Raw genomic sequence first — 9,476 nt, forward strand, 5'->3', positions numbered from 1 at the left:
GTGTAGTATCGCTCCCTCGAGAATCAGATCATCAACCGCGTGTGGAAAAAAAAACACTATTCCTGCCGCTGTAATCACTTGTCACTTCTGGCTGATGATGTGATTGCCCAGAAGAAGCACAAGGGGAAAAGCGGCACTTGCTTGTAGTGATCTAGACTCCACAAACAGGGCGTATACCATACAATCCTTGCACGTTCAATGAGAGATCAGGTAGTAAACAATTGACATCCAGACAATTTGAAGCGATCTTCCTCCATGACTTTATGAAGATGGAGCCTTTTCCCCTATTATGCCGTATGCATCAGGTAAGCCTGCGCGAATAGCCCGAGTCTTCTTGGGGGGCAGATCAAGAGGCAATCGCTTTGCCTTTTTGTAAGCAGCACGAAGTGCAGCTTTCTGGTTCTGGGACAAGACTGTAAGAACCTGGGCAATAGAAAGCCTAACTTCTTTGATTTTGGATACCTTGTTAGGAGTACCACCGGTGTCTTTGGCGACCCTCAGCAGAGCAAGCTTTGCCTTCAATTCCTTCAGCTGGCCCTGTAAGTCGACTTTGCTCTTGGTGCGCGGTTCATGAACCTTGATCTTGGCCATTGCAAAGCCAGAACCGCGGCAGGAGCAGCGATGGAGGAAAGAGCCGTGTCGATAATACCTTCTGAGGGGAAAGAGTTGGTTGTGGGTCTTCCTCAACATATGCGTTTCTGTTCCCTTCCATTGCTCCTCCTTTCGATGATCGAGAGAGAGCTTACATTAGCAACCATTGCCGAATTTTCCTGCGTCACCAAATCCTCTGTTTTTCCTATGCTCCGTTCGTCCCGCCTCTCTGAACTCTGTTCCCTTCTCGTTCCTCCTTTTCCCAGTAATTCCCTCCTTCTTTTTCCTTTTGAAAAATCGTTTTTTTAGTCTCCTCCTTTCCTTTCCATTGAAAAAGCTCTTCTCCCTTCCTTCCGCCCAGCGCAGAGTATCGTTCCTCTTCCCTCCAGATTAGCGTAATCTTCCTTCCTTTTCATCCCACAGAATAAGCTACTTTTGCCTATTCCAAGACAGCCCAATATAGGCATAGCTCAATGGAGCAAATTTAATAAGACTCCTGAATTCCTCATACCGCCTGCCATGGAATAAGATCCTTATCATCCACAACAACACAATCGGTTTCTGTTACAATGCAACACCAAAAAGTCACCATGAAAATACTGAACAGAATAACCACAATCTGAAATTGACACAATGTGTTCCTTAAATCCCGTCCCACAGGCTTAGAGTACATATGTCCAACCACCACCCGCACATCAAAGGAAACACTCCAAGCTTCAATTAGCAACAGGAAAGCAACTTTGAACAATGTCATCAAGTAATTCAGCCCTGCCACAACATGTCTTGCCACAGATGGAGCAGGCTCAGTCATTGAGCTAAAACCGTGAATCCGTCCTACTGTCAATGGCTCCCCTCTGCTGAGTCTACGAGCAATAGTGCTGATGGATTTTGGCAAGCAATGGTTCCAGACCTTTTTGCAGCAACATGTATCAACATAGGCTGAAAGCATCTCATCATGTTCACCACTATGCCTCTAACTCCTCCTCACTATACTCATGCGCAGAAAATAAATGTAAACACAACAACTAAGTATATACAAAGTATCAAATCACACACACAATTTTTGGGTGGTTTTCACACCTCGAATGCGCAGCAATATGACATCCACCCCCTCTAATCCTGCGCATCCTCCGGATGGGCCAACTACCCATGATCGTTATCATCAAGATCCACAAACAGATCAATCTCTTCATTATGCATTTCCGGTAGTTCAACAAGATTATCTGTCATATCATCTGTCTCTTCCATTGGAGTTTCTTGTCGTTGCTCTTCTCTTGAAAATTCTTCCAAAGCATAATCCTCATCATCTCTTTTCTTGAAAATCTTGATTCTTTTTCTAGCAATAGGCACTCTAAGCACTGTTCCATCCAATTCTGTCAGCTCATATGTTGCATTATCAAAAACATGTCTGACTATGTATGGCCCAAACCATCTTTTCACCATCTTCCGAAGTGCAGTATGCTGATTTTCAAGACTGCTATCAAACACCAATACCCAATCTCCCTCTTCTATTGCTCTAGGCCGCAAGAGATGCCTGCTGTCAAACCTGTCCTTATTCCTTAGTCTAGCAACTTTCAACCTGTCAATAGCTAGCTGAATATCCTCAGGTCTCCTCTCCAACTGTCGAATCCGAAGAGCTAAGAGCTCTCTCTCGTCAAATCCTCCTGCCAAGGTAAAACTGACCAAGTCAAAGCACAAGTCTCAATCGGCATAACAGGTTTCTGACCATACATCAACTCTGCAGGCATATATCCTGTGGTAACACTATGAGTCGTACGATCAGCCCATAAAGCAAATGGTAGAAGTCTCGGCCATTCTCCAATCCGTCCTCTGCATGCTTTGGCTAATGCTTTCACTATCGGCGGATGCCCTCTTTCACTTTTCCCATTTCCCTCTGGATTATATGCTGTGGTTAGAGCCAACTTGATTCCTAGCTGAGAGAAAAACTCCCTAGCTTCATCTGCATCCAATTCACCACTATCTGCAGTGATCTTACCCACACAACCATACCTGCAGAAAATTTCCTCCAATAAGAACTTACACACTACACTAGTGGTCTTCGTTCTTAAAGATCTGCCCTCAACATGATTAGTAAGATCCTCTCTAGCCAAAACAATGTACCTCATCTGCCATAGACCCATAGGCATGGTAACCAAATCAACTACCCACTTATAATGAATGCATAGCGGATAGGTTGGATGAAGCTCATCTCAATGACGCACTACTGAATACATCTGGCAGTCTCTGCAAGTCTCAACAAAGTGAGAAATATCTCTATACATGCCTTTCCACCAATATTTCTCCTTGATTATCTCATAAGTAGCCCATACTCCTCTATGACTAGCCCAAGGACTCTCATGAAACTCCCTCATCACCTGTAACTGTGTCTCTCTATCGCAGACAACCCGCAAAGGTAATCCGCATCTTTTCTTCGGATGCTTCCAAAGAAATCCGTCCTTGAGAAAATAACTATAGGCTTTCCTTCTGATCTTCTTGAACTCTTCATCTGTCCATTCATCTCTTTTGCTTAGTGTACTAAGGTACTTGCCAATCTGCAACCAATCTCCAACATAAAGTTCTTCTATGAAAGCCACAATATCATAGACATGACAAACATGATCAACCATAGTGGCTGAAATTTCTACATCATCCTCTTCTGCAAGTAGAGTCTCCTCATCATCATATCTGGCTCTAGACAACATATCTGCCACTGGATTATCCTTCCCTGCTATGTGTTTAAATTCCGGATTTAATGACTTGATGTATGCAATCCATCTCAACATAGCTATATCCGGAGTAGAGCAACTCGTGATCATACCAATCAATGGCAAGCAATCTGTCTCTACCACAACTGAAGCTCCAATAAAGTACTCCTTGTCACATTTGAGAGCCGTGACAATCCCCAATAACTCCCTCTTGATTTGCGGATATCTCCTCTGTCTCTCGTTTAAGACTTTCGCCCCAAACCGAATAGCATACCTATTTCCATCTGCATCATCTTGACCCACAGCCCAACCTATGCCAATTGGACTAGTGTCAACTGTCAATACAATAGGCCTATCATAATTATAATCCGCTTTCCTGAGAGTAGGAGCATTCTGCAATAACTTCTTCAATTTTCGCATGGCTTTAGTGTGGCTCTCATCCCAATAGAATTTTTGCCCCTTTCGAAGCAGCTGATACAAACAATCTGCTATGTGTGCAAAATGAGGTATCCAAATCATATAAAACACACAAGCACCAATGAATCTCCGTACCTCTGAAGTAGTAGAACAATACTCTGCAATCTTTCCTATAGCATTCACCTTATCAGGTGAGGGTTTCCTGCCATAATATCCACACATATGCCCAACAATAACAACCTCATTCACTCCAAAAACAGATTTTTGCCCTGAAAGTGTCAAGTTCACTTCTTCTAACCTGGCCAAAATCTTCTCACATGCTGAAATATGATCAGCCACAAAGTATCTACATCCCTGCTCATTTAAGCTCTCATTCTTCTCGTCTTCTGCACACCCCTTACTGGGCACATCATCCAAGAAAGGCATAGTAAGCTGAGGTATGTAATCACGAAGGACCTTATGCATGGCATTCATCATATGCGCAACAGAATTAGTGGCACCTTGAGGCAAGGTACACATCCTGACAAGCCCAATAGGAGTTCTCATGGTGGTTATGTCCCTGCTTTCCAAAGCCAGCTGAAACTGATCATATCCTGAATACAAATCACCCAAAGAATAGATGGCACGTCCAGCAAATGCCTCTGCAAACTCATCCACAACTGGACCTATACCAACATTCCTGATAGTAACTCTGTTCACTGGCTGCATGTCCTGAATAAATCGAAGAGTACCATTCTTCTTTGGAACTGTAAACCACATGTTTGAATATGGTGCATATGAAGGCTCAAGGATTCCCATCCTGATTTTCTCATTCAATAAATCAATTAGCTTTGGCAAGTGTGCTTTAGGTACTGGAATAGGTCGGAGATTCCATGGGATATGAGGAATAGTAAAAATGACCATAGGAGCAACAATATCAGGATTCACACATCCAATCTCATGTGAGACAAAAGCAAATCCCCTTCCATGACGCTCAAGCATATCCTGAAAGCATTGCTTCTCTATAGGTAACAAGAAATCACCATTTCCAATTTTCAATTCAGCAAGAGTCTCTGCTGAAAACTTATGACCAATATGCTCCGGATTCCTCAAAATTTGCTGTTTAGCAGCCCTCTCTATTTGCTGATCACTGTCAGATGGAAGCGGTACAGTAACCGGCTTTACCTTCTTATCCACATTTTTGTATTTCGTGTCAACCCTGGCTTCATTATGCTCTTCTACATTACATAAACCTTGCTGTAAATCAGCAATTCTGCACTCCAATGGCTGAATATTCTCAGCCCTCTGCTCTATGGACTGCATAGAAACATCCCCAAACTCTGAATGCTGAAATATTTTAGCAGTAAACTCTGTTGGCTGAAATTTTTCAGCCCTCTATCTCTCTGAAAGCTGATCATAACCAGCTGGAAACTCTATTTGCTGAATTTCTTCAGCACTCAACACTCTTTGCTGAGTTTCCTCAGCCTCTGACTCAATCTGTGACACAAAATCTGCAATTTCATGAAACATGTCCAGGGACTGCACTAATACATTACCGTGACAATTCAGCATATCAGTTTTCAGCATATCTACCATCTCTGTCATCGTATCTGCACAAATCACACTGTCATACATACCATCTATGTGCTCATCATCCTCCAAAATTCCTGCATTTTTCAAATTTTTCTCCTTCCTGCATATATACTGCCTGGCAGCTCTAGGCAACCTAGAAGTCTTCTGATAGCTCATCGAACTGTTTGCTGTAATCCCAACATAACCGGAGGAGAAAACACTGCTGCTGCCAGGAGGCGAGAACTCCAATCTCCTCTCCTCTGTACCACCGTCGTCTCGCGAAATGGCGGTACCTAATGAAAACCCGAATCCCTCACAGTGGGCAAGGGTGCATCTCTGAGAGTATCTCTGTTTCTAACATGGTTCACACATACAGTCATAAACTGAACTGCTCTCATACCATCTTTACTGCGAATCCGTGCATAAGCAGATCCATCATCCATGACCTTAGTTTCCATGTGCATCTCTGTAATGAATGGCTGACCAAGAATTATGGGATAAGAGCATGAATCCTGCACAAAGAAATGAAAATCCTCCTCTACATCACCAATAGAAACCCTGACACTAGGACAGGCAGCATACAAATCACCTGCAGTGTTATTGGCGGCTCTCATACGCCACCCATGCTCTACATCCATAGGCCATCTGTTACTCTCATAAACTCCACGAACTATGAGATTAATCTCTGAACCATGATCAACCAATGCAACATAAGGCACCTGTTTCTCTCCAATCTTTACCATCGTCTCTGTAGTTGCCCTAGCCCAATGGCTCCGCGAAAAGTGACTACGTGGTATCAAAACAGGCTCATCAATTTCAGCATAATGCATAGGCTGAACCCTCTTCTCTACCTGCGGAAAAACAGAAGCATTATCAACCATAACCTCATCATCATCCTCATCCAACTCCCCAATCAAAACTCCCTGTGTATCAGTGGTAGCCAATGCATGTCTTTTCCTCTTCAGGACCTCCTGAAATTGATCCTGAAACTCTCTTTTTGAGATGCCCAAAATCTCAGAAATAGTGAAAGTCACCTCACTGCCAAGTATCTTATCATTAAAGATTTTCTTCATGTCTGTAGATGTCTCAATATCGGACATAAATCTGAATCCTGGCTGCTTTCTCTCTCTAGGCTCTTGCCTCTTTTCTCTCTTTTGAGCATCCTCCATCTGTCGATCTGGCCCTGGTCTTGAAGATGGTCCTGCAATAGGTGGAGTAACAAACTCACCCCCTCTAGTCTTCTTAGCTGCACTTGGATTTTCTTCATCCCTCTTACGCTTCTCCTCAACAAGTACATCTGCACCATGAGATTTAGCCAAATAAGCATAAATAGAGTACCTGTCAACAGGCGAGTCCCAACCTGTCTCTGATCTGATGCTAGAGCCTGCGTTAGTCAAAACAGTTTGCTGAATTTTCCCCTTGTTTGCAGTCTCCATAGCATAAGTCCATAGTGCGGACTGAGTCTCTGATCCCTTCTCAATCTGTACTCCATATGCAGAAGCATCACCTCTAGCTGTCACATAAGAAGTACGCGTAGCCATGTCCTCCACTAACTTCTTCATTCCACCTTTACCAAAGTTGGTAGCAAGTGGAGCTCCTGTCTCAGTCAACCAAATCTTACCATCTTGCCCCCAATATACCAAATTCTGCCTCCTTGCATCCTGGAAAGAGTCACAATCTCTGCAATGCTGATGCTCCGTACTATCACACCAAATACATCTCCGATCTCTCCTAGGTGCACTAGGAGCACTCCTAGGTGCAGTAGGAGCACTAGAAGAAGTAGTAGGCACAGTTGAAGCAAACTGCTCCTTCAACTTTCCCACTAACTCCGCTTTGACTAACTCAAGTGTCAAATCTGTGATGCCTTTGATTATGTCATCAATAGAGGTAGGCACCGATGGAGCGGATGGTTTTGGAGTAGAAGGTGTAGGCATCGGTCGTGGAACAGGAGGAATAGGTGGAGTAGAAACAGTAGACACTGGCATAGGCCAAGAAACTGGCTGAGGAGGAGAAGAAATAACAGGGATAGAAATAGGCATAGGAGCTGATGATGGTGTAGGTGTCATGGAACCATTCTGTAGGCGAGTCTTCCATATCCTCCTCTTGGTCAAAGTCGAGACTGCATCCTGAGCATCCTGCCAATCAGTTTTAAGACCCATAGGCTTCGTGCGATCTTCAAGAAGCTCACCCAATTCTTCTTGAAGAGCAGGATCTGCAGCTTGCAAGAAAAGCTCAACTTTTTCAACATCCAATGCTCTTTGTTCAATGGCATCAAGCTGACTATACCTTTCTTCGAATTCTCGAATCAACTCCGAAGCAGCGAGACCTTTGTTTGGCATGTAGACCCACTCTCGGAATGACCGCCGAGTAGCCATACCAAAGTCCTCAAGGAAGTATTCTTCTTTCAAGGCCTTCTTAAAATCTTGCCAATGTGTATTTTGAATAAAAAGATCAGTCACTTTTGTCCTCAAAGCAGGTGTGACAAGACGAAGGAAGTACTTACTCATAAGTCCAGCAGGAACTCCAAAAAACCCCATCTTGATCTCATATGTCTTCAAATATGCTGAAACATTACGCCCGTCAAATAGCTTCTTCTCACTCTCAACTGCTTCAATAGCCTTAGTCGCGCTGTTTGCATTCTTCTGCTCCGAATAGAGTTGCCTTTGCTGAGACAACTGCTGTTGATGCAATTGTTGTTGCTACTGCATATACATTTGTGTTTGCTGATTTTGGAGCTGCATATACATGGACATATTCTGCAAAATCTGTTTTAGATCCTCCGTTGAAGTACTTGACGTAGCAGTCATTGATGGAGCTGAAGTAGACGCAGCTGGAGTTGTAGAGGAAGCTGAAATAGAGGCTGAAGTATCTCCCATCCTGAAATTTCTGCGACGCTTTCACGTCGGGTTCACCAAAGATGTCGAAGGGTTTGGAAAGCAATGTCGCAACTTCAGAAGTCCTTGATAATTTCAGGCTAGAAGATCAAGCTAGAAAAATGAAGTCAAATCTGTTATAATTTCAGGACACCCTGCATTCTTTTGAGCATTTAAAAGGGACTCCACCCTCTTGTTCAGCTCCATAGTCGCTTCAATAAAGTCTATAAGAACAAAAGGAGAGTTACTTTTTCCACAAGTTTTAATTACAGTGGCTCAATGGATCAATCTCTGAATTGTCAATGATCTCTTATGAATTCAATCCTTCTTGTTTATCACAAACATCCTCATAAGGTCACAAATCTGATTCCTCAATCATAGACTGTTTAAGTTTCTTTGGGTATGTGATACAAGATCTGACTTGATACTACTGTCTTCACTATCATAGATACAAGGCTTTGCATGAAGAAAGAAAGGAAACAACCTAATCAATTCCCAATTTTAGCAAGAGTATGGATATCCAAAGAAAAAGTGATTATGAAAGTATTCTTTGTCATTCAGATATGCTAAGACTCAATCAATGAAGACAGATTTGGATTTCTCTTCAGATTGCTGAACATCATTTTTGAGGTGCTCCAAGAGATCATCAAAATCAATGCTTCCACATGTTTCTGATGCATTTAGAACAGCTGTGGTGTGGTGTTGCTTTCAATCTGTTCACTGGTGATCCTCGCCTTGCAACATTCCAAGATCCCTGTAGCAGAAATTGTTCGTAGACCTCACAAGGAATCACAGTCCTCAGATGTCTTCTTCATTATAACAACTGTTCATGCTGTTTACGCTTGCTGGGTATAGTCATTGCCATGATTTCTCTATGTGTGTTCTTGCGTTTTCCCAAGACAGGCACCGGCTCCGAAAGCAAGCCGCTTGCTAAGGGGAATTTGAAGGTAGACAGATATGGAAGTTTAGACACAGCAGCAAGAGGACGTTATCAGATATCAGTTTTTAATTGTTTTTCATTTTGATTTGAGCCATCAAGAAAGCTCCAGACATTGGCAATTTGCATGGGCGGTGGCGTGTGTAGTATCGCTCCCTCGAGAATCAGATCATCAACCGCGTGTGGAAAAAAAAACACTATTCCTGCCGCTGTAATCACTCGTCACTTCTGGCTGATGATGTGATTTCCCAGAAGAAGCACAAGGGGAAAAGCGGCACTTGCTTGTAGTGATCCAGACTCCACAAATAGGGCGTATACCATACAATCCTTGCACGTTCAATGAGAGATCAGGCAGTAAACAATTGACATCCAGACAATTTGAAGCGATCTTCCTCCATGACT

The 9,476-nt window shown here is 43.1% G+C and overlaps 1 pseudogene; it reads right to left on the minus strand.

Annotated features, from left to right (window-relative positions):
* Positions 1 to 261: 261 nt before the first annotated feature.
* Positions 262 to 591, minus strand: LOC148020645 (large ribosomal subunit protein uL29y pseudogene; annotated as a pseudogene).
* Between the last annotated feature and the right edge of the window lie 8,885 nt (positions 592 to 9,476).

This window comes from Lygodium microphyllum, chromosome 18 (assembly GCF_053477565.2).
Source record: "Lygodium microphyllum isolate KBCC chromosome 18, Lygodium_microphyllum_v1.1.10, whole genome shotgun sequence".
NCBI classification, from domain to species: Eukaryota; Viridiplantae; Streptophyta; class Polypodiopsida; order Schizaeales; family Lygodiaceae; genus Lygodium; species Lygodium microphyllum.